Here is a 26713-nt window from a genome sequence, read left to right on the forward strand (position 1 = left end):
TTCAAAACTTTGTTTAAATGTAATATAATAACGCAAAACTTTTTCCACTAGACACCATCTTAATTGGAATCGAGCATAACAAAGAGAAAACATGAGGCAAGGCATATAATTCAAGTGAAGGAATCAAATTTTTCCATAGATAAGTTCATTACTTGCAGTAGTTGTCCAAATATTCCAATAGTATTGCCTCCATCTTTAGCATCTATACCTAACGAAAACATTGTTTTGACAAGTCATCCCTTCCTTAATAGTTGAGAAACCATGGCTTGCTTCACAAATTGTTCCAATAGTTTTGCTTCAGCTATCTTGGTTGTCAACTTTTTTCATAATATAAAAGGACGTAAAACATCATATTCATCATCATATTCATTTTACAATTCAACTTTTGTTATTGCAGTGTTTTATTTTCTCACCTATCATTTTCATTTGGTTGTTTCTACAAAACTTCCATAAAGAAAAGAAAAAAGTATAAGCCTGAAGCGAAACTCCAAAACTTTTTCTACCATATACCAATCCTTATTGTTAATCTTCTTATTTCATACTACCACACTACATTTCTCAGTCATACCTGTACTTTCATTTTACAACAAAGAAAATGGCTGAAGCGGTGCTTGAAATTCTCCTTGACAATTTAAACTCACACGTTCAGAAGAAGCTTGGCCTATTTCTTGGTTTCGAAAAAGACTTCAAAAGTTTTTCAAGCTTGATCACTACAATCAAGGCTACTCTTGAAGATGCTGAGGAGAAACAATTCACTGACAAAGCTATCAAGGATTGGTTGCTTAAGCTTAAAGATGCTGCTTATGTCCTCGATGACATCTTGGAAGAGTGTGCCACCAAAGATTTAGAGTTGGAGTACAAAGGATCCAAGGGTGGACTTCCTCATTATCTACAAAGCTCTTGTTTATCTTCTCTTCATCCAGAGCAAGTTGCTTTCCGTTACAAAATAGCTAAGAAAATGAAGAGCATACGAGAGAGGGTAGATGAAATAGCTGATGAAAAGACCAAGTTTCATTTGGCCGAGAAAGTTAGAGAGAAGAGAAGCGGATTCCTTGACTGGCGTCAAACCACCTCAATCATTTCTCAACCTCAAGTCTACGGAAGAGATGAAGATGAGAAAAAAATTGTAGATTTTTTGGTTGACTATGCTTTTGGTTTGGAGGATTTGTCCGTTTATCCAATTGTTGGTCTAGGCGGACTTGGAAAAACAACACTTAATTGCCCAACTTATCTTCAATCACGAGAGGGTGGTCAAACACTTTGAGCCGAGAATTTGGGTTTGTGTTTCAGAAGATTTTAGTTTTAAGAGAATGACTAAAGCGATCATTCATGAGGCAACTAATAAGTCATGTGATGATTTGGAACTACAGCCACTACAGAGAAGACTTCAAAATCTACTGCAAAGAAATTTTTTTTTGCTTGTATTGGATGACGCGTGGGACGATAAACAAGAGAATTGGCAGAAGTTGAAATCTGTTTTGGCTTGTGGAGGAAAAGGTGCTTCAATTTTGGTCACTACTCGTCTTGCAAAGGTAACAGAAATCATGCAAACAATACATCCACATGATATATCAAAGCTATCTGACGAAGATTGTTGGGAATTGTTTAAACAAAATGCTTTTGGACCAAATGAGGTAGAACGGGAAGAGCTATTGGTGATAGGAAAGGAGATACTAAGGAAGTGTGGGGGAGTACCTCTTGCAGCAAAAGCACTAGGAAGTCTCTTGCGCTTTAAAAGAGAGGAAAAGGAGTGGCGCTATATCAAGGAAAGCAAACTATGGAATTTACAAGATGAAGATAATGTCATGCCTGCATTTGAGATTAAGTTACTTGAATTTGCCAGCTAAACTGAGACAATGTTTTGCCTTCTGTGCATTATTTCCCAAAGATGACAGAATAAGCAAGCAGTTACTAATTGAGCTTTGGATGGCTAACGGCTTTATTTCGTCCAATAAAATGTTGGACGAGGAAGATATCGGTAATGAGGTGTGGAATGAACGATACTGGAGATCATTTTTTCAAGATTTTGAGAGAGATGTATTTGGCGAAATTATAAGTTTCAAGATGCACGATCTTGTTCATGATCTCGCTCAGTCAATTTCAGAAGAGGTGTGTTGCATTACAAAAATCGATGACATGCCTAATACATTAGAAAGAATCCGCCATCTCTCAATTGAAAAGAATATTCCAGCAAGTGAAGTTTCAATTTGGATGTGTAACATCAAATCACCGAGGACCTTCTACACAAGATCATATGATTTTGATGTATTCAGTTTTCGTTCTTTGCATGTGCTTAAGGTGCCTTTATCTAAAGTGTCATCTTCAATTGGTCATTTGAAGAGTTTAAGGTACTTGGATCTTTCTCACGGGTCTTTCAAAACTCTTCCAGAATCCATATGTAAGTTGTGGAATATACAAATTTTGAAATTAGACAATTGTTCTAGACTCCGAAAACTACCTAATAATTTGATACACTTGAAAGCTCTACAACATTCATATTTGTTTGGCTGCTTCAGATTATCAAGTTTACCTCCCAATATAGGGAAGTTGACTTCCCTGAGGACTTTGAGCATGTATGTAGTTGGCAAGGGAAACCTTTTGGCAGAATTAGGACATTTAAATTTCAAAGTAAATGAGTTTCACATCAAACACCTTGAGAGAATGAAAAGTGTAGAAGATGCTAAAGAAGCCAACATGTCCAGTAAGCATGTGAACTATTTGTGGTTGTTGTGGGAGAGAAATAAAGAGTCCGAATTGCAGGAAAATGTGGAGCAGATTCTTGAAGTGCTCCAACCTTATCCCCAACAGCTTCAAGAATTGTGTCTGTGTGGATATACAGGTTCCCATTTCCCAGAATGGATGTCTAGTCCTTCTTTAAAACATTTACGGAAGTTACGACTCGTAGCTTGCAAAAGCTGTTTACTCTTCCAACATTTGGGTAAACTACCTTGTCTAGAAGTACTAGAACTGTGGAATCTACCAAACCTGACAAGGTTATCAAGAGAGGATGGTGAAAATATGTTCCCGCAACTTTTCAATCTTGAAATAAGAAGTTGTCCTAATTTGTTGGGCTTGCCTTGCCTTCCATCTCTCAAAGATTTGAAAATATTCTGGGAATGCAGCCATGATTTACTAAGTTCAATTCATAAACTTGGTAGTCTTGAATCCCTTGATTTTGAATATATTCAAGAGCTAAAATGTTTTCCAGAAGGGATGCTAACAAACCTCACTTCTCTAAAGAAATTGAAGTTTTGGCAATGCTCAGAATTAGAAATTGTTGATTTGGGGAAACTACCTTCTCTTGAGCAATTGGATATTCGGGGATTTACAACACGTTACTTCCCTTCAATCGTTAACATTGGTGATTCTTCCAAACCTGACATCCTTACCAGACTCTTTAGGAAACCTTAGTTCGCTTCAAATACTCGAAATTCGGGATTGTCCAAAGTTGATTCGTCTTCCAGCGAGCATTCAAAGCCTTACTGGTCTGGAAAGTTTGAGTATTTCTGGTTGTCCTGAGTTGGAGAGACGGTGTAAAAGGGAAACAGGTGAGGATTGGCCAAAAATATCTCACATTCAAACTGTTGAAGGTATGTTTTGGATCTCTTACCCCTTCTTAATACATTTTGAACGTTTGGTCAAGTGTTTTATTGATTCTTGGTTGCCATTAAGTTTAATTCCTGTGTTATTTATACTTTGTTTTTCACAGGTCCCTGTTTTCGTAGGTATTTGAAGAGATGAAGATTTGGGTTTCATTTCAATTGCGTATGTAGTTTATTTGTTCAGATCTAAAGGAATTGCTGCTTTTTTTATTTCTTCAGTCAATAGTCATATCATAGCACTGTTTGTTTTAAAAATTCTGTATTTTAAATTCTTCGGCTGAATACTACAAACAAATTGGGATAAGCTATACTTCCCTCACGGCCGAACGTTTGGAATCTCCAATATTTGCCTCTATAACCATTTGTGATGCTTTAGAATATATGTGATAATTAACTTGAGACATTCTCATTTATGATGTTTATATGGAGCTGAAAAACAAATTTGCACTGATAAATTAAAATCTGAGCTAATTTTTTTAACTGAGTTGTAAAAAATGGATTTGAGAAATTCAAATTCAAAATTATCATGTAAATACTTTAGAAAAATAATATTAAAAAACACCCCAATTTATTAAAAACAACATATAAGGCTGTGTGTTTATGCTTAATGAATAAGTAATTAATTTTAAGTTATTATTTTAAAGTACACAGTTGATGTGCTAATTGACTGAAACTCATGCGATCTGCATCCTTCTTTGTATCCTCATCGATTGCTGATAATATTCTCATGACAATAGGTACAGGACCCTATTTGATTTTCGTAATTTCTTCATTAGGAAAATCTGCGGCAGCCAAATGATTCCTCTGTGAGGAAGACATGAAAGTCCTTAGCAAAAGAAAGCAGAGATTTTTTCAGAAGATTGGCAGATTAAAGCTCATGATGGTGCCCAGTCTATTGTGCCAAGTATCAAGTTGAGAAACCTTTTGATAGTGAATTGAAGTTTTCTTTATCTATACTTTTTCTTTCTCATTTGTGAAGATATATGGACACAGGACACCTAAGCAGTAGACATGAATCAAAAATAAATAAATAAAAAAAGGTGATATTTTAAGTTCATTATATAGTTAGAAAGATCATTTACTGAATAATCAGTGTCATATTGGGGGTTGTCAAAGAGATGAGTCATTGAGGACTAGCTAGTAAAATCATGTGCAAGAACTTTAATAATGTTTCAGCAGTCTCTGTGTCAGACTTCAATTTCATTTTTTCATTAACAACTTTAATAACTTTAGACAACCTATCAATGATGGACGCTGAAGAACCAACACATGCACTTTATTCGACAAATTGACAATGAAAATATCGGCTTCACTTTAGATGTCTATATGGTTAATGTGAAACAATGGAAAATTATACATAGTAATAATAATATGAACAACATGAATGATGCATGTGTTTTATCCAAAGCTTTTTGTGTGCACAATAAATTATTAACATTTATTTCCAATATCCAAGTGCTGGAAAAGTTAGGGCAGTGACATAGAAAGATAAAGAAACACTGCTTACAGTTCGTAAGTTAATCACATCAATAATCACATACACCTCTTGATTTGCAAGTGCAACATCCAATTCATTCCGCAAAAGGACGAAATCAAGACAAATCTGGAATTGTTTTAGAGCAAGAATCAATACATAATGTCTGGGCACAGAATTCTTTACCATGAACCATTCATTGATTTTTCCAATTGACAAGAGATTATTTAGTCTTTTCAGCACTTAAAATTGTAAATGATAGCATGTCCATATATACGAGGCTCTGGGTGTGTGTTGGGATCTCAGGTTTCCTGTTTATCGGTGCCTACTGTATTTATTTTTTGTAGTTGCCGCGAGTTTTTATGCGCCTTGCATATACTTGACGAGAATGAATTTTGCTGATTCTAAAAAAATATATAGTAGATATTTGGACTTCTTAACCTTAAGTTGGGAGTTCATCCTTGACCATTGAGCATGGACAGACATCTCTTAGGAAATGTCAACCCTTTAAATAGATCTTAACTATGTCACCACAATTGTGTTTGAGATCTCTTAGTTTATCATTGCAGGTTTGTCCTTTCTATTTATTATATTGTACACATCAAATTATTATCGCTTTGTTACGGTCATTAATTTTTGTTTTGTTCCATTTCGCAAACCATTGCAACATGGAATATTCAACTTCTTCGAATGGTGTGATACAATTAACATTTATGAAGCTCAATTCATAAAAACAGCAGTTTTAAATCCCTACATTTCTGGTGCCATATGTTCTATTGCCATCTCATAATGGTCGAAACCAGCCACCTCTGACCTCATAAAGGTGCTGTTTTGTATCACTGAACCAAGGTTGGTGTTTTCCCATGTCTTCTCTCTTTCGTATCATTGAACCCAAGTGTTTAACATTTGTAACGTTTTTTTTTTAAAGAAACAAACTTAACTCATTTAATTAATACAAAGAGGAATATAATCATGAACATGGTGGCTAGCATAAGAATTGGCTGCTCGAGCGAAGCTGCGAGCAACCACATTCGTTTGCCTCCGAATAAACTTAACCTCAAAGTTACAATGCAAATTTAAAAGACATCTAATACTGTTCACAATAAAATTAAACTCAGATTAGCCTTCATTTCTGCCATATATTGCAGCAACAAGAACTTGGGAATCACTAAGAAAAGTCATTGCCTTCACGAAAATTTCTCCTTCTTCGCGGATACATGCACCATAACCAGTTTGATTTTACCTTCTTATAAAACTGGCGTCAACATTACAAATCATACCGTGCACTACAGTACCAGACGCATTATCATTTCTGCTCAGTGTTTCGCGATTGCACTGCTGCACATTCTGAACTGATAACCATTCCACAAGCATCATCTGAGCCATAACGACAATCTGATGCGCTGATGATGCCTCCAGTAGATAAACAATGTAAGAAGAAAGCAGCAACGAAGTCCAGACAAAATGTCTACTCATAGAATTCACAAATATACATGGTCCTTCATTGATTTTCCAATTGACGGGAGGTTTTTTATCTGGTCCGCACTTTCAATTTTAAATGACAACTTCTCAAACACTGAAATGACCTTGTAATAGCCAAAGGATCTCCGGTCATCACCCAATGCTTTCAAACATCATTTGCACAATATACGAGCTTTAGAATAACCGAAATGAAAAGGAGAAATACCAGCAATCTGTAGGAGTTGTATGAGCCTTATACCTCTATATATGTTCAAAAGTTTCCCTAGCATCTCTGTAATGTTCATAAACAATATGTTTAGATCAGGTAGACAGTACGGCAAGGACGACAGCAGTGAGGTCACCATGATAGATAAACAATATTTCCTAAATGCATTATGCTTGTGTTCCAAAGCAATTTACATTAATTTCCCTCCAATCTATTATATATAACTAACATAATTAGACATCACTAATTTTTGAGAAAAGAATGGAATTTTTTGTCAAAAGTTTATGCTATTCAGTTCAGAGGAGCCAGAAGAAAGTTTTGGATGAAATTTCATTAGTAGTATATAACATACAGTAGAAAGATAACAGTAACAAAAATTCATTAGTAGTATATAACATACAGTAGAAAGACCATTCACTACATTTGCAAATTATAAAGTACAACACAAAAAGACAAGAGTCAAAGTGACCCTTAGTTGAGAAAACTGACTTCAAATATCACTCTAGAAATTACAGCAGAACGTACCTGGAGTCCTGGACCGTATGTTACCAATGGTATACCAAGTACTGTATAACAAATCTGTCTTCGTAAACATGTGCATAAAATTTAATAAATATAGGATGCAAAAGTATTAAAAAATGGCCAAGTACTACATACCTTTTCATCAGTTTCAAAGTGTTCCAATTTCGATAACTTCCCGGTAGTGATTATGGTTAGGAAATAACAGAGCCGGAGAAGAAAAATAAGCACAATCACAACATAGCATATAACGTAGAAACTCCAAAACCAAGAAAAAAAAAAAACACACTTGATGCATAAAGTGACACCCAAAGAATTATTATTACTATGTGAAAAAATTTACAACATATATACTTCTCTCACTCTCACCCCCAATGCACCAGTAGTAGTACAACCACACTCTCACAAAGCAAATACTTAAACTAAGTCTCACCCCCAATCCCCCAGTACAACCACACTCTCACAAAGCAAATATTTAAACTAAGTCAGATATAAGCTTAAAGTGCTACTGATGCATTTAAAAACAAAGAACTTAGGTCCAATATATAACCTTGGTCTTCCCCTTGCTTCACTACTCTAAGCGATGTGAGACTTCTCCAATATCTAATATTTTTTAACCTCCTTCTTTATTTAAGAAACTTGACAATCAAACCCAATAACCTCCACCTTGATTGTAAGAGTTTCATCTTCCGCTTCCATTGTCTATACCGACAATCATACTCCACCATAAAGAGTATACTTCACTTGAAATTGAACGACTCCAAGAATTTATTCAATTCGTAACCTAGCTGAAAGATTATGGTGCAACTCCCATGTTGGCTTTCAGGAAGTTCTTCAGCCATCGACACATCTCACCACACACACCTTGCATGCAATGCCAACCAATGCCCATGTGTTGTTCTGAATCCTCTAGCAATAACTTGTCATTTTGCATGGTATAGGGAAATACCATAACGACACACTTTATCTTCTAGATAAGATCATCACCATCATCTCCCAAAACAAGGGAGACATTACTAGCACTTGCCACAAAGTCTTTTTCAGATACTCCTCCAATTGAACAATTTCTCTTTAATTGTCCAGACATTCCACACTTTCAGCACGACATGTTCTTTGCATGAATCTTCTTCCCATTAGCCCCACCTCTAGTTAGAAACATTGAGCTTGATGAAGTGCTTTCATCACTTTTCATCCTCCTTTCTTCAAAAATAATTTTAGTTGCAACTTCTTCAAAACTCAAACTTTCCTTCCCATACATCAAAACAAGTTTGAGATGAACATAAAAGGTGGAAGGGACAAAATGAGCCTTAACGCTTTATCTTCATCATCAATCTTAACTTTAATAGATTCTAACACTGAAACTATATTATTCAAAGTACTAAGATGATCAGACATTTTCGTACCCTCATCCATGCGCAAATTATGGAATTCCTTCAGCAACAACTGATTCGAGATATACTTTGCCTGATATTACCCTTCGAGTTTTTCCCAGAGTTCCTAGGCTGATGACAGATTTTGCACATTCGCAAGAACATTCTTTGCCAAACAAAGAGGAAAATGAAAATTCATAATAGCCCTTCCCAGAAAGGTCACACCCGATCTTCCTAGCTTCTTCCACAAAGGTTGTAGCTTAGCACACAAGGCAACAACCGTTAAAGGTGACTGTTGGTTTTAGAAGGGATATGAGAGAAAAAGTATTATGGAAATGATATATTGGAAGACAGAAATATGTTTATAACATCAAGCACACCATTACAAAATACTTTAGTGCCCTATAAATAGAGCTGAAACATAATTTAAAACAAAAAGAAACTCCCTAAAATTATTGTCTTTAAAACAAAACGTAACTGAAAACAACTCACTAATGTCTCATAAAAAACTTCATAATATCGTAACTGAAAATACTAAGGAATACTAAGCCAATTCCTACAAATCTCCTCCTTGCCTTAGTTGCTTCAAAGTCCTGGCTTGTCTTTTAATATTCCAAATCTTGTTTTTCGTAAAGCCTTTGTTAACACATCAACCCCTTGATCATCAACTTTGAACTCTTTCACCAAGATCTTATTGCTTCTTCTAATTAGAACATCCTCTATGTCATCATCAGCTATGTCATCATCAGAATACTCATAAGTTTTCGGCAGCGACTTCTTTATTGGCTGATTTAGAGCATAACTTTTAGCTCTCATTTTAATCTTAAATACATCTTCACTTTTAAAATATTTGATCAAGCACACATCGTCTTCAAATATGACTTTGAAGCCCTTTTCAACAAGTTGTGGGACACTAAGCAAATTTCAATCAATGTCAGGCACAAATAAAACATAAGAAATATATTTCATACCTGATAAACTTTCAATAACAACCGTCCCTTTTTCCTTGACTGAGATGAAATCATCATTTCCAATTTTTACTTTGGAACTAACGGTTTTGTCAAGCTCTTTAAAGAGCTTATGAACATTGGTCATATGATTTGTGCAGCCGCTGTCAATTAACCACGAGTCACATGAACTATTGCTTGTAGCAAAACATTTTGCAACAAAAAGTAGATCTTCTTCTTGCTGCTCCATGGATATCTTTGCCTCATCTGATTTTGACCTGCATACTCTCTACATGTCCCATGTTGCCACATTTTCTGCACTTGACATCAGACCTCCACAACCATCTTATTTGAGGATGGTTTGTCTTTTTACAGTGTGCACATGGTTGAAAAATATCATCATTTTGTCTGTTGTTGCTGCCTCCTGGACTTTTTGCTTTCACATACAAAGCACCTTCTGTAACGCCCTCTTTAATTATTTAATTATTTTTGATGAGTTTTAGAATATATTTATATATTCTTGTGATTTATATGATTTATGTGATTTATATGAGAGTTATATGATTTATAGAGATTTTATGTGATGTGTGGTGAAGAGTTGTGACTTATTTTATTATTTAATAAAACAAGATTTGAAAATAAAATAAATATTAAGTTGTGGGACTGTTTTATAAATTTAGAGAGTTTAGTGGTTTAAGAGGAAATAGAAAAGAATAGAAGAGGTGTTATAAATAGAGAAGTTAGGTTTAGAGAAAGACATAACGTACGATCAATTTTTGGTGAAAGAGGGAGAAAAGTCAAGAGAAGAGGAGAAAACCTGGAGGCTGCCGATTTCATATGTTATAAGGTAAGGGTGGGACCATCTTTCACTAATATTAAGTCTGTGAATCATTAGATTGCATCTAACATGTTTTAGGATGAGTTGTGAGGAATTAAGAATTAGGGTTAATGAGCGGTTTTGATGATTAGATGATGAAAACTGGTTGAATTTATGTAAAAATTGTGTACAGACCTTAGATAATCCATAGGATGATTATTGAAGCTGTTTTTAGGTTAGAACCAAGAGATTAGGTGAATTTTTGAGAAAAACAGAATTCTGGCCGGGCTGACATTCATCGCTCGCCGCAGTGAGCAGCATAGCTCGCCTCGCGAGCAAGAACATCATCGCTCGCCACCGCGAGCAAGTCGCTCACCACATTGAGCAACCCTTTTACTTGCCACCGTGAGCAAGTTAACTCGCCTCGCGAGCAACCCGTTTGAGAGACTCCAGGAAGCATGTTTTTCTCGCCGCAGCGAGCAGACCCACTCGCCACAGCGAGCAACTACCCCTTTCTGCCCAAATTGTTTTCTTCTGATTCTTTCGCACATGTAGCTTTAAGACGGACTTTGAGTAGAAAATGAAGGTTATCCAGGTTATTAGAAGCAGCCCAGAAAGACTAAGTTAAGATGACTAAATTATTAATGATGTGAGATTGTTATATATGCACTATATGTGTTATTTATGGTGCTTATGTTGATGCGATGCTTAAGATGCTATTGTTATCATTTGATACTGTTAAGTTATGATGCTGATATGATGTGACTTTATAAGTGCTGCATATGTTGTTGTTGATCTTATTTAAGATGTAAATGTCGGTCTAAGTCAAAAAGTTGTAAGATGTTCGTGAAGTATCTAAGACGTAAGATGTTGAGTCCATGCATACTCATTTAAAGATGAGGGCTCATGCCCTGGAGGTTTTGCTCAACCAAAGACGAGGGCTCATGCCCTATGAGCTTTTGCTCAACGACGACGAGGGCTTATGCCCTAGGAGTATATCTATGTCAACGACGATGAGGGCTTATGCCCTAGATTGGTACCACATGCATTTGCATTTCATGATGATTCGAGATGGTTTAAGACGTTAAGAGTTGCATAGTCGAGTTTAGAGGCCTTGTCGAGTCAAGTTGTTAAGTTGTGATGTTTTAACGAAGTACCTTGTGATGTCTTTTAGTATGATGATATGCGACGATGATTGTGACTGCTATATGATGATATATTGCTAAGATGAAATGATGATGTCTATGTATTTGATTATAATTGTTAAATTATAAGATGTTTATATTGTTAAATGTAATTTATGATTTATGAGCTTAATATTATTGTTTGAGAAATCTCACCCCTTCTGCTTGAAAATGTTGCTCTTCATATGAGTAACTTGCAGGTAATCAAGATTAGGTGTGGTCGTGAGTGGACTCCTCACAGTGTGTCTTTAGGTGCTCTGATACGTAACAAGATGGGAGTTTTGACAATATTTCTATTCCTTACGTATTGTTTTATGAGATTTTCAATGAAGTTGTTGGATTTGAACTAATTATGATGTTTTAGACTATTTATGAGACTTTTATGATGAGACCTTAGTGCCAAAGACTATTTTTAGACGTTTGATAAATTCCGCTGCGAAACATTAAGTAATTTGTTGATTGAATTTTGAAGGATAAATATTTATTTAATCCATTTATGGTTTTTATGAAATGTGACATTCCGTTTACGATGAATTACTCTGATTTATTCATGAAATTTTTATGTTTGGAAAAACGGGGTGTTACACCTTCTATGGACGTTTCTCCTCTCATCATTCGTCTTTGTTCTTGTGCCTGCAATGCACCAATTCTACCAAGGAAATGCTCGACAAATCTTTTGTTTCTTCTAATGAAGAAATTTTTGATTCATATCTCTCAGGCACAGAAACCAAAATTTTTTGCACAATTCTTTCATCAGAAAAATCATTACCAAGTAATCTCACCTTGTTAACAACTCCCAATAACTTATCTGCGTACTCTTTTATGGTTTCTGCCTCCTTCATTTTTAGCATCTCGAACTCCCGAATATGGTTGAGTATCTGCATGTTTTTGGTTCTTTCATTTCCCTCATATTCCTTTTTGATGTAATCTCAAATGTCTTTTGCTGATTTCAAGTTCATGATTCTTGTCAATATTGTGCTTGACACTGCATGGAGTAGACATGCTTTAGCTCTGGCCTTCCTTGTCTTCTTTCCTTTGTGAATCTTTATTTGAGCCACCGTTGAATTTTTCGACAATGGCTCCACTTCATATTCTCCTTCTACAGCTTTCCAAAGGTCTAAGGCTTCAAAATATGTTGACATCTTAATAGCCCAAGCATGATAGTTTTCACCATAAAAAATGGGTGGAGCAAGGGAGAAGTTTCTTTCTGTTTCCATTTTTAAGGGTGTTTTTTTTTTTTTATGTACAGATCCCTTACGAAAATAAGCTCTGATACCAATTTGTTAGTTTTAGAAGGGATATGAGAGAAAAAGTATTACGGAAATGATATATTGGAAGACAGAAATATGTTTATAACATCAAGCACACCGTTACAAAATACTTTAGTGCCCTATAAATAGAGCTGAAACATAATTTAAAACAAAAAGAAACTCCCTAAAATTATTGTCTTTAAAGCAAAACATAACTGAAAACAACTCACTAATGTCTCATAAAAAACTTCATAATATCGTAACTGAAAATACTAAGGAATTCTAAGGCAATTCCTACAGTGACGAACCCTTTAGCCAGATAATATGAGCGTGCAAGTTATGTTTGAATGTTTCTAGTCCTATAAAATATTCTTCCAGGATCGTAATTGCAAATTCATCACATTTCAAATTGGGTTTAGGGAGCTGACTAGAAGGTACTCCCTCTGTTTCACAATACTTGTCCATTTTGAAGAATAATTTTGTTTCACTTTACTTGTCACTTTCAAGTTTCAATGCAACATTAATTATTGGTTTATCAATATTACCCTTACTTATTTATGTAGAGAGAGAAATAATAGAATGAAATAATAAATGAGTAGGGGTATTATAGAAAAGACACAAAGAATCTCATCAAAAATGATAACATTTATTTGATTCCTTGGTATGTTTAATTTCTTTAAGATGGACAAGTATTTTGAAACGGAGGGAGTACATCACAAACATTACTTAAGGCTTGGGCAAAGATTTTCTTGGTTTTCTTAGGTAGTTTTGAGCTGATCTTGGGGTTACTTTGTTTAGAGAGACAAGACCAAGGGATTAGGAAGGGATTTGAAGTCATCGGAGCTTGATTTGGTTAGGCAGTGTGAGTTAGGTAGTAGATTCATGAGGGTGACGATGAACAGTGTAACATGCTTCAGAGCAAAATATTTGATGACCTTCTATAAGTTTTTCTTTTTTAGGTAATCCTTGTAGAGTATGTAGAACCTTCCTTGATAATATATTTTAAAAAACCAATAAAAAACAATTGGGTACTTCTAAGATTAAAATATAACGATTCGAGAGTACTATGAATATCATTGTTTTTTTTTTTTTTTTTGTTGACGTCTCATTATTATCATTTTGTGTAGTAATTATTATTTTATTTTTTATGGTCAAGTAGTAATTATTATTACTAGATTGTAAGAAATTAGTTGGAAGTTGGTTAGTTTACTAATTGCATGTTTCTCTCCTAGGTTTCTCTCTTCCTAAATTTTCGAATCTGCAACCTTTGTGAGAGTCTTTTCAACCGTTTTGATCTTATCAAAGCTGGTGTTTTTTTAATTCTCCTTCTATCATGGTATATGTCCATTTTCTCTCATGATGGATAAGTATGATGATGATAGAATGGTTGGCCTGTAGGTTTTGTCTTCCTGTATTATGTTTCATAAGGGACAATTTCTTTTCCATCATGCTAAAGACACACTATGCTACACAGCTCATTATGAGAACCATGATGATTTGTTTCTTAGATGCTTTACTACTGATGAGTTTTATAATATGACTCATAACCAGTGGATAGAGTTCCAGGCAAGCATTAAAGTTTATGGAGCATGTATCAAGACAATAGTGATTTTTTCTGTGGAAAAATTGAGCAAGGAGGCTCAATTTTTCTCCTGTAAAAATCATCTGGCGTCTTATTGTTGGATCAAGGGCTGGCACATGGTACATATTGCTTCATGATGATGCAGTTTTACTCAGCAATCTGATCTTGACAGAAACTGACAATCTGCCTAAATCATTGAATATTTTCTTTGTTCTATGGCACACTATTTCCTCCAATGATGTCAGTATGTAGACGCAGGTATGCTTCCTATGTTTCTGTATCCTATCAGATCACAGTACTGCTGCCATGATTTTAGGAAGCATCACAAGTCAATACCAGCATAATATGCCGTGCCATAATTATTGGCTAATCTACACTAAAACAACTAATAGAGTGCAAGGAGGTATAGGAGGTAGGAGTAATTGGTAGCATCTCTATTTTTTGTTTAATTGTAAATTAACAGCCTTTCAATTAAGAGATCAATTCAGTATCATGGTTTTAAAATGCGGGACGCGTACATTTTATTCCAAGACAAAGATATGGAAGGGATTGATACAGAATAATTATGAACTGATACAGAATGATTATGAGCTGATTTTTCTTCCTATTCTGATACGAAACATGACACAATTCCAGCTGGTGGTAGGCTGTCGTCTATACCGCGTATTATGGTTCCTCCATTACTGGAAAACTGATGCAAAATTCCACAAAATTGGGTTCAGATATGGAAATATTTCGACTTCAGCATTGAAGAGATTTTATGGCTCCACCCTCTCTGCAAGGAATTCCCTTCTGAGGCAAATTGCATTAATTCGTATGATTTTTTGCTTACAACTTTACAGGGCCTTAATCCTATAAATAGCAAGCATGTGCATGCCTTTTCTCATCACCAAATGTTCTACACCTTCCATTACAATACATTACAGAGGCTTTACTTTTTTCTTGCATTGCTATTCATCATGTCAACATCCTCAAATTCTGCTCAAAACACCAATTCCACTGAAAATAGCCATCCAACACCCTACACTCCTGACACGCTTGACTATTGTCTTGTGGGAAGACTCCTAACAACCAAACCTGTCCGCTTCCACAACTTCAAAACCCGTATGTCAACCTTATGGCAGCCTAAGCATCAGGTTGATATTACCTTGATGGAACCAAACCGTTTCATGTTTCAGTTCTTTAACTATGCGGATGTGGAACGAGTCATACAACAAGGACCTTGGTTGTTTGATAGCTACCCTCTAATCTGGAGCAAGGTTACTGATGTCAAAGATCCGTTCACTATGCCCATAGACTCAATTGAATTATGGGTGCAAGTCCATAATCTCCCCTTCAGTTTCATGACTGAGACTATGGGAATACTGCTGGGCAATCATGTTGGAAAACTAGTAAAATATGATTATGAGAATAACTATGGGAACTGGAGAAGATACGTGAGGCTGAGAGTATCTTTGCCGGTTAAAGAACCATTGAAGAAGAGTTTTGAATTTGTGTTGGAGCACGGTGCTGCTGTAAGGGTGAACTTCCGTTACGAGAAACCCGGAAATTTCTGCTATGAATGCGGTTTGATAGGCCATACAGATGGCTCCGGCCCTAAGCGTTTTGAGAAAGGTTTTGTGGAAGGACAACAACAATGGGGACCATATCTGAGGTCTGATTATATTGGACCTGAGGGAGGAGTGGTCGAGAATCCGTGGCTGCATGATGGTAGGAATAGGGGCAGGAGAACTTGGGCTCGTGCTGCTGAATGCTCTAACTTACATCGTGTGTTTGGTAGAGTTAGAATTGGAAGAGATGCGGTGACTAGAGGACTAGTCTTTTACAGACACATTGGTGCCCTATACGACTCTAACGAATGGGTGCGCTTTAATGTTGAAAGTGTTGGTCAGACACAGGATGCTGCTCAACCGGTTGGCTCCGAAACAATTCTGAACAGCAGTTTGCAGATTGCAGGTCCTGCAACACATGAAGTTCAGCTGGTAGAGGGAGAAGAGGCGCGAATTGAGCAATTGATACAAGAGGCCAGGCTTAAAAACCCGGTTATGATTGGGGATGCGATGAACAATACTGTGGAGTCTGAAAAGAATGTGAATGAACATTAGCCTATTTCTCAATTAGCTGCGTCCCTAGCCCATATTCTGCATACAGGACTGCCTATAGGTGCTGAACCACGGGTGAACGGTAATGGCGTGATGCAGATTAACAAACCTGATGGTCAGAAGCAACTTAAGCGGCTAAGGTTGGAGGAAAGTGAAGAAAGTACTGCAACAAGACAGAATGCAGAGACTGTCATTGATCCAAATAGGATAGATAGTAGTGCTGTTATAGAAGTTTCTGATGTTTTAATGCATGAGTCTGTTTTGGCAGCAAATTCTAATGTAACGGCGGGTACTGAAAATCAGACCCGCCGAGAAAAATAAGTTTCATATCATGGAACTGTCGGGGCCTGGGTAGCCCGAGCACAGTCCTAATCTTAAGTACCTAGTCCTGACTTACAAACCGGAAGGAACTTTTCTGTCTGAAACAATGGCAACCTTAAATAAAATTGAAGAATTAAAGTACCTGTTGTCTTTTGATTTTTGCTTCACAGTTGATAGAATCGGTAGAGGTGGAGGGTTGGCTTTCTTATGGAAAAAATCAGTTAACTGCACTATCACAAACTACTCACAAAATCACATTGACATAGAAGTGATTGATTCCTTAATGGGAAAATGGCATCTAACAGGTTTCTACGGTATGCCTGAAGTAGGAAGGTGAAAAGAATCCTGGAATTTTTTACGATATCTAGCAAGAGCATCCCCATTACCTTGGTGTGTTATAGGTGATTTTAATGATATACTGTCAACCGAGGAAAAGAAAGGAAGGTCTGAAAGAGCGCCGTGGTTGATCCGTGGAATTCGACAAGCAGTGATAGACGTAGGATTAATTGATTTACATATGAGTGGGTGTGCCTTCACTTGGTTTAAAAGCCTCGACACTGTTAGAGTTGTAGAAGAGAAATTGGACAGAGCACTTATAAACTCAACTTGGTGTAATTTGTTCCCATTTGCAAAACTGGAATGCCGCTCAACTACATCCTCTGACCATTACCCTTTGTGGCTGAATTACAAACCAACTGAGAATGTCAACAGAAGCCCGCATCGTTTCAAATTCGAAAACGCGTGGATTGCAGAACCTGATTTCAGTCAGCAAGTGAAACAACGCTGGCAGCAGTACCCTGATGGAAGCCTCACGCAAAAATTAAGCAGTTGTGCTAATTATTTGTTTGACTGGAGCCGCAGTAACAACAATTTTAGGCATGATATCAGTAAAACTCAGAGAAAGCTTGCAAGGCTTCGTACCAACGTGACAGCCGCAAATGCAAATAAGTTTAACTCTCTCAAAAAATGGCTTGACAGATTGCTTGTACAGGAAGATCTTTATTGGAAACAAAGGAGGAAATCCTTCTGGTACCGTGATGGGGATTTAAATACCAAATATTTTCATGCTGCTGCTACCTCACGAAAGAAAATAAATCGAATTGAACAACTTGAGGACACAAATGGTATAGTTTGCCGCAAAGAGGAAGAATTACAAATAATTGCCCGTGATTATTTCTCGAATTTGTTTACCAAACTCCCAAGTACTCGTGCTTCTGTTGTCTCCTTGGTTTCAAACTCAGTCACAGATGAAGATAACTTCTCCTTAACTGCAACCTTTACCATAGAAGAGTTCCGAACAGCTGCATTTTCAATGCAAGCAGACAAGTGTCAAGACAATAGTGATTTTTTCTGTGGAAAAATTGAGCAAGGAGGTTTGGATGCATGGGGGAGACATGAGGCTCAATTTTTCTCCTGTAAAAATCATCTGGCGTCTTATTGTTGGATCAAGGGCTGGCACATGGTACATATTGTTATACCCTAATTTTGGGCCTAAAAATACTAGCTCAATTTTTCTTTTCTTGCATTTCAGGTCACTTGAATTTGTCTCTGATCAATTGCATATTTCTCTGCATTTTATTTCAATATTATTTGCAAAATTCATGAAAAAGGGTATTTTAGTCATTTCCTGCGTTCAAACTCATTTTAGTCCTTGAAAATTGTTTGAGTCTTTTCAATTGGTTTGTAAGTCTTTGTTTCAATTCCATGTTAAAATCCATTTCAAAAATCACATTTGAGACCATTTTGAGTCAGTTTAGCCCCTAGGGGGCATTTTAGTCATTTCTTGTGTTAAAACCCTTTTAATCCCTAAAAAATTGTCTCTGAGTCTTTTAATTTGCTTGTATAAACTCTTGTTTTAATTCCCTGTCAAAATCCATTTCAAATTTGCATCTGAGACGTTTTGGGTCAATTTAGTCCCTAGGGGCATTTTGGTCATTTCACACAAAATTTTGACAGAGAGAGGTTACTTTGAAGTACCTCATTTAAGTAGTTGGTTCATTTTAGTCCATTTTGTTATTTTTAACCGTTTCACTTTACGTTATTTTCAATTTACGTTTTTTACCAATTTTAGTTATTTTTTTTACATTTTAGTTCTTTTAGTCTTGTTATTTGCATTTGGGTCCTTTGTTTGTTCATTTTGCAGATTTTTTGTCCAAAAGTTAGTTATGCCACGTGGCAGCTTGTTGTTGGTCCAGAATATCACATGTGTCAGCTATAAAAAGCCCAGTCACAGGCCAAGTCATGAGAGATCCATTCATTCTTTGCCAACTCACCAAAAACACATTTCCAATTTCTCTCTCTGATCATCAAGGATCAAATTCCACAAAATTCCAGAAACTGAGATGAATGCTCAAGAACATTCATCCCCTTTCTGAACCCTAACCACCTAAAACCACCGTAACAGAATCCATAACAACTCAAAACCACCGTAACAGAATCCATAACAACTCAAAACCACCGCAACTATCCATCAAAAATTCCAAAATTTTCACCGATCCACACAAAAACCGCAAAAATCCAGTTCCAGAGTTTCATCATTCACTCACAAACGGACTCAAAACAAGAATCAATCGAAGCAAGTCAAAGAGGAACAAGAACGAATTCAAAGAAAGAGGAACAGAATCACAAGATTCGACGAACAAAAAGGGAGGAAGACAGCAACAGATCGGAACTACTTTCTTGAAGTATTCCCGTCGTTCTTCTTCTCCGTTTTCGAACCAGAGGTAACCATTCATCATCTTTACCGTTTCGTTAGAATACAAAATTTCCCTAGCCTAAAACTTTAGATCTGCTCCGATCTGCTCATCATCCTTGAAAACTAATTATGGATTTGAAAAGAGGAGAGAAATAGCTGTTCAAAAATGTAAAGAAAGTTCAGATCGGAGCAGAATTGGAGCTCCGACGCGGCGGCGCCACCACCGGCCACCGGGTCGGACAAAAGAGGCCTCGTCGGAGAAGAGAGAGTCACTTGCAGACTCTCTCTCTCTAGATTCCGTTTTAGTGAGAGAAAGGGAGTGAGGAAATGAACCAAAACCGGTTCAAGGCCTTATAAAGGCCAATGAACCGGTTCAACCCGTTTTTCCTAGCCCTAACCCGGTCCAGTGGCCACCTGAGGCCCATTCTGCATGCATGTATGCCTTGGTGCTACGCGCACCCCCTGCTTCCTGCATTTCTTGTTGAAAATTGCTATATGAACCCCCTGTTGTGTTAATTTTGCATGATAAAAATTCTAAAAAGAAGGCCTATTATTTTCCTTTGATATTTTTGTTGATTCTTGATAATTCTTGCATGTTGATACTAAAAAATATATGGAAAATGTTTTCTGGTTTTTGTTAATTCAATGTGTCAAGTTGTGGTAAAATTTTCTAAGGCTTGTGTGAATTTTTGGCTTATAATTGTTGACACTTGATGTTTGCTTGTGAAATGTAAATTCATGCTGAAATTCACTTCAAAATTATGTGCAACCTTCTTGTGCTTTTGGCTCACCTTTTCTTGTAAAACTTTGTGCAATTTTGAAGTGATTTTGGCTCTTGGATTTGGCACATAATAGTAGGCTTTGAATATGCATTTTTTAGTGGGTTGACTTCTTGATTTAGTATATACTTGCTGTTTGATTTGGTTTCATGTTGTGGATTTTGTACCTTGTGAATAATGGGTGGTTCTCGTATTAAATAAAGTGCAAATAGGCTTGAAAATACTATGATTGTATTGCATACTAATTTCCCTTGATTTCTCACGTCATGATTGAATTAAAACTTTTGAAATGTTGTCATTGATGTGAGGATTCTAGGCCATAGTTTTGCCTTAGAATTTTAGTAATCTTTCAAGTACTATTCCATCATGGTCTCTGATTAAGTTTTTGGTTAATTTCTAGTTACTTCAATCCTCTTTGCTTGTTTCTATTTCTTTTCTATATTTTTTTGTGCTACTAACCCCTTTCATTTCATGTCTCATACATTCCATAAGCATACTTCATTCTTCCATTTTTAGTTTCATTTCTTGCACTTTAATTCTCACACCAATACTTAGAATGTAAAACCTAGGGTGGTGTACTTTACTTCATGCAATTTTAAAATTCTTGCAAGACCATAGCATGTATCTAGGCCAATGATGTAAAGGACAATGGACTCTAATGATGTACACCGACACAAGCACCGACACATGCACACACATCACATAGATACTTTAGATGTATGTCTAGGATATGCATGCCTTAGATGTATGTTTAGGGAATGTATGTTTAGGTACTTCACACTTAGAAAAAATCAATTTTCCAAAAATATGAACAACATCACTCAAATCATTTTCACAATAAACCTTGGGATCCAAAATCCCATTGATTTTCCCTTTCTTTTCTTAAATAAAAACCTTAAAGAATTTTAATCATACTTAGACCTTTTTTGCAAAAATGACTAATTCAATCTCACATTTTCACAATCTCATGCCCTTGAGGCCTCTCTCTCTCTTATTCTTAAAAACTCCATTTTTCAAACTTAAAATCAACCTACAAAAACAAAAACATTTTTTGGAAGAGAACTACGGTGGATTTGATCCCTTAAAAGGGTACGTAGGCAAGGAATCAAAATTCCTTCAATTCAAATAAAATAAAAATTCAAACACTTTCTTCTCCCTCCAATTCTTCATTTAGTAACTCTTAGGTGTAAATAACACTTTCAAATAGCATTTAAAATAAAGCGCGCACATAGAAAATAAAGACGGTTCCTATAGGATACTATAGTCGTTATGGGTGCCTAACACCTTCCCGTAGCAAAAACAACTCCCGGACCTCGATTCTCAAGGGTTTTTCTTATTTTTCCCTTCCCAAGAAAAAATGAGATATCAAAGGTTAAAAAGGTTCAAACTAATCAATGTTTGACACCCGAAAAACCAAGATAAAACAGCTGGTGACTTCACTGGGGATATTCGAGAGTTACGCCTAGTCTTTATTTCCACGCTTGCGCTTTCGTTTTACTTGCTTCTTTTTGCTTTCTTATGTGAATAAATGTTTAAATTCTTGCAAACGTGTGGGGTGAGAATATCAAAAGTCCTACACCCGGGCTGAGTGAACTTAGGATTTAGGGGGTATATAATCGACAATTCATTCCGAGGGTTGCCTCATGTATTGGATTATGCGATCAATCCCACATAGCTGAGGCATTTTGGGGGTGATGTTGTCGGCGCGTGTTGTCGCGTTTAGGCACTTTGCTTCTAATTGTTCTATGACGCTATGGACCGTAGATAACCAAACCCATCCATGGCCATTTTCTAGGATGTAGTGCGGAGGCTACACCGAGTGTTTGTCTCGAGTTTTAGTCGTCACGCGATACTACACTCAAGTTAAACCTTCTTACGGATAATCATGGAGCGAGTGCTTGTCTCGTGACACCATGATATACGTCGGAGAGGTTGCGACTTGGGAACCTTTTTAGAACCCGGTTACTATTTCCTAAAGCCCTAGATTCACCGGACACCGTGTCCACCCATGACTCCTTGACTTTGAATCTCAACCCACCATATTTTCTCCGTACTTGAATGTGATTATGCATACATGCATACACACATACATGCATAAACTTTTTCCATGCATTTATCGAAAGGCTTAGACAAATTGAATTTGTAAACATTGTAGGAATGGGGAAGACTAAGTCCTACAAGTTCAAGGAAGTGGATTTGGCTAGTTTGAGAGATTTGGCACTCAAGGTCAAGGATCCGATTGGTTTCCGACACCGTTATGGGGATTTGCTTACTCTTCTCCGGACTAATGTGGATGAGAAGCTTGTGCACACTCTAGTGCAATTCTATGATCGGAAGTATCAGTGCTTCACTTTTCCGGACTTTCAGTTGGTACCGACTCTCGAGGCTTACTCTTCATTGACAGGTTTACCTATAGCCAAGGGAACACCTTTCACGGGTCTTGAGCATCCTCTTATGCCTTTGGATATTGCCCGTGATCTCTATCTCAAGACCTCCGATGTCTCCAAGAATCTTGTCACTAAGGCTCACATCCGAGGGTTCACTTCGAAGTATCTACTTGAGAAAGCCAATCTCAAAACTATTTGTCAGGACACTCTTGAGGCTATTCTTGCACTACTCGTCTATGGGCTTATTCTCTTTCCACATCTTGATGACTTCGTGGATATGAATGCTATTGTGATCTTCCGCTCCAAGAATCTGGTTCCTACTTTGTTAGCTGACACATATCATGCTATTCACGATCGATCCGGCAAGGGTCGTGGATACATTCTCTGCTGTGTACCTCTCCTCTATAGGTGGTTTATTTCGCACCTTCCGAAGTCTTTTCATGATAATCCAGAGAATTGGACTATTTCACAGAGGATCATGGCTCTCACTCCTAACGAAGTGGTTTGGCTCACTCCGGCTTCTAAGGTCAAAGAGATTATCTTCGGTGGTGGAAAATTTCTTAATGTACCTCTTCTTGGTACCCGGGGTGGTATCAACTATAACCTGGAGCTCGCCTTGCGACAATTTGGTTTCCCAATGAAAGAGAAGCCCATATATCTTGCTACCTCTCCTTACTTCTTCCATTACTCTAATGCTCATACGGGAATAAGAGAGGATTTCATAGAGGCCTGGTCCAAGATTCGGAAGAAAGATGAGAAGCATATGGGTGTGAGATCCGGTATTGCTCATGAGGCTTATACTCAATGGGTAATAGACCAAGCCGAGGAGATTGGCATGCCTTACCCCGCCATAAGATGTGTCTGCAACTGTTCCAACCATACCTTTGCCTCTACCCCTACCTACTCAGGAGATGTATCAGGAGCATCTAGCCATGGAGAGCCGAGAGAAGCATCAGTGGAGGACTAGATACTATGAGGCTGAGAACTTGATTATGACTTTGGATGGGAAAGATGAGCAGAAGACTCATGAGGTTGTGACATTGAAGAGGGAATTAGCTAAGGCTAGGAAGGAAATCGAAGAAAAGGATAAGTTGCTCATGAGGGATTCCAAAAGGGCTAGGGGTGCCCGTGACTTCTTTGCCCGATATTGCACCTACGAGTCCGAGTCTGAGCCTGAGGATGACCCTTCCACTTCCTATGCTTGAGGATTACTATTTCCTGTTGTCAATTCAAGTAGTTGTTGCTTTACATTTCAAAGTCTATCCCTTGGCCTAGTATTTCAAAGGGAATTATCTTGTAAGACCTAATGATGTTGGCATGTTTTATCAGGTGTTTCAGTTGTTTAGTGATGTTCACGAATTTCTAATTTGTCTAAAACCTTTCGATAACACAAAAAAGAGTCTTTTTGCATATGCATCAACACATCTCATGCATCATATGCATTCATTGGTCACAAAAAACTTCCCTCGTGCTCATTGCCTCCTGGTTTCTCTGCCGCAGTCTGAAAGGTGGCTCGTGCTCGCAAGGTTTACCAACCGGATAGAATTCATCAGACTAGATTGTATAAGAGAAGAAACATGGCTAACATCGAAGAAGAGAATGCTCAGCTTCGCGCCGAACTGGCTGCTATGAAAGAAGACTTGGCTAAGGCCCGCGACACTATGTCCGCTCTGATGGCTGCACAAGAACAACCAGCCACATCTGTTCCGATTACTGCTGAAATGATTCCATCTGTCCCAGTGTCTACAGTGACTTCTGATGCTCGATTTGCTATGCCCAATGGGAGCCCTTATGGACTCTCAGCCTTCTACGCTCCTAATACTGCTGCCGGTATCTCTGGTGTTGCTAATCAAGGACTTATTCCTACAACAACTTGTACCCCTGCAAATACTGCTATGCCTCAAGTGACTACTGTTGTTACCGAGCCTGTTGTGCATACTGTGCGACAGGTAATCGATGTTGATACTCCGCGTGGACAAGACCCTATAGTGGAGGCTATGAGAGAACAGAGTAGAGAGCTAGTTGGAGAGCTCCGTGAGGTCAAAGCTAACCGTGGGAATGGTGTTTCTGCTAAGGCTCGTGATCTATGCCTGATATCACAGTTTGAGGTTCCGAAGAAGTTTAAAGTGCCGGATTTCGATAAATACAATGGATCTTCTTGTCCACATAACCATGTCATCCGGTACGTCCGAAAGATGGCCAACTACGCAGATAAGGATGCCCTAATGATACACTGTTTCCAGGACAGCCTGACAGAAGATGCGGCAGATTGGTACACTGGTCTGAGTAAAGACAATATCCATACCTTTGAAGAACTCGCTGCTGCTTTTGAAAGTCATTATGAGTTCAATACCCGTCTGAAGCCGAATAGGGACTCTCTTAAGTCTCTCTCTCAAAAGGCAGATGAAACCTTCCGTGAATATGCTCAGAGGTGGAGAGGGGCAGCTGCCCGTGTTTCTCCTCGGCTTGATGAGGAAGAATTGACCCAGACATTCCTGAAGACTCTGAAGAGGGAATATAAGGAAAGAATGATAGTCTCGGCGCCGAACAACTTCTCCGACATGGTTACTATGGGAACTCGTCTAGAGGAGGCTATCAGAGAAGGTATTATTGTCTTTGAAAAGAGTGAGTCCTCAGCTAGTGCGCCGAAGAATGGTAATGGCCACCATAAGAAGAAAGAATCCGAGGTGGGGATGGTATCTGGTAACCAGTCTTCAGCTACTAATGCTGCTCAGTCACCTATGCCCTATTAATATATGCAGTACTCTCAGAATCCTTTCTTCCCGCCATTCTATCAGCAATATCCTCTGCCACCGGGTCAACCAGTAGTGCCCATCAATGCCATTGCTCAGCAAGTACAACAGCAACCTCCTGCTCAACAGCCATAGCCGCAGCAACAGGGCCCTCGACCCAGGACTTATTTCCCACCAATACCAATGCGGTATGCTGATCTGCTCCCAACTCTACTTGCTAAAGGGCATTGCGTCACCCGGCCAGGCAAGCCTTCGCCTACGCCATTGCCTCCCAGGTTCCGACAGGATCTCACATGTGAATTCCATCAAGGCGCTCAAGGCCATGATGTCGAGGGTTGCTATGCTTTGAAGTATGTTGTGAAGGATCTGATAGACAGGGGACGATTGACTTTTGAAAATAGTGTTCTGCATGTTCTTGACAACCCACTTCCAAACCATGCTGCTGTTAATATGATTGAGGCTTCCGAGGGAGCTCAGCTTCCCCAAGAGATCCCCGCTTTAGATGTCCGTAATGTTGCTACTCCTTTGGTACCACTACATGTCAAACTCTGCCAAGCTTCCTTGTTCAATCACAATCATGCTTCCTGCTCAGAGTGTCTTCAGAATCCTATGGGCTGTTGTGCAGTGCAAAATGATATACAGAGCCTGATGGACAATAAGTATTTGGTTGTTAGTGATGTTTGTATGATTGTGCCAGTGTTTCATGATTCTCCTACTGGGAGTGTGCTTCAGACAAAGAATGTCGAACCCTTGGTGATCAGGCTACCTGGCCATGTGTCCTATGACTCTCCTAAAGCAATCCATTACAAGTATGAGGCAACCATGATTGAGAATGGGGTGGAAGTGCCTCTGGTATCCCCAGCTACGGTTAGTAATATTGCTGAAGAAACTACAACTCTGAGAAGTGGGAGGGTCCGTCCACCCTTGTTCCAAAAGAGGGTTGTTACACCTGCTGCAACGGTAATCCCACCAATTGCTCCTCCTGATAAGAACGTCAGCACATCAGGCCAGTATATTGAAGAGTCCAATTTGGACGAGATTTTGAGGCTCATCAAAAGGAGCGATTATAAGATTGTAGACCAGCTGTTACAAACTCCATCGAAAATATCCATCTTGTCTTTGCTCTTGAGCTCAGAGGCCCACAGGAAAGTGTTAATGAAAGTATTAGAACAGGCCTACGTTGATCATGAAGTCTCCGTGGATCAATTCGATGGAATAGTTTGTAACATTACTGCTTGTAATAA

General features: G+C 37.9%; 1 pseudogene across 1 annotated transcript in view; it reads left to right on the forward strand.

Moving 5' to 3' along the window:
• The first annotated feature begins 259 nt into the window (after nt 1–259).
• Nucleotides 260–26713, forward strand: part of LOC146921166 (putative disease resistance protein RGA4) — a 92614-nt pseudogene continuing 66160 nt past the window's right edge. The window contains exon 1 of the transcript XR_015012031.1: nt 260–3590. The product of XR_015012031.1 is annotated as a putative disease resistance protein RGA4 (transcript). The remainder of the gene's footprint in view (nt 3591–26713) is intronic.

Source organism: Medicago sativa, chromosome 5 (genome assembly GCF_051527215.1).
Source record: "Medicago sativa cultivar Bolivia chromosome 5, Bolivia_mono, whole genome shotgun sequence".
NCBI lineage: Eukaryota > Viridiplantae > Streptophyta > Magnoliopsida > Fabales > Fabaceae > Medicago > Medicago sativa.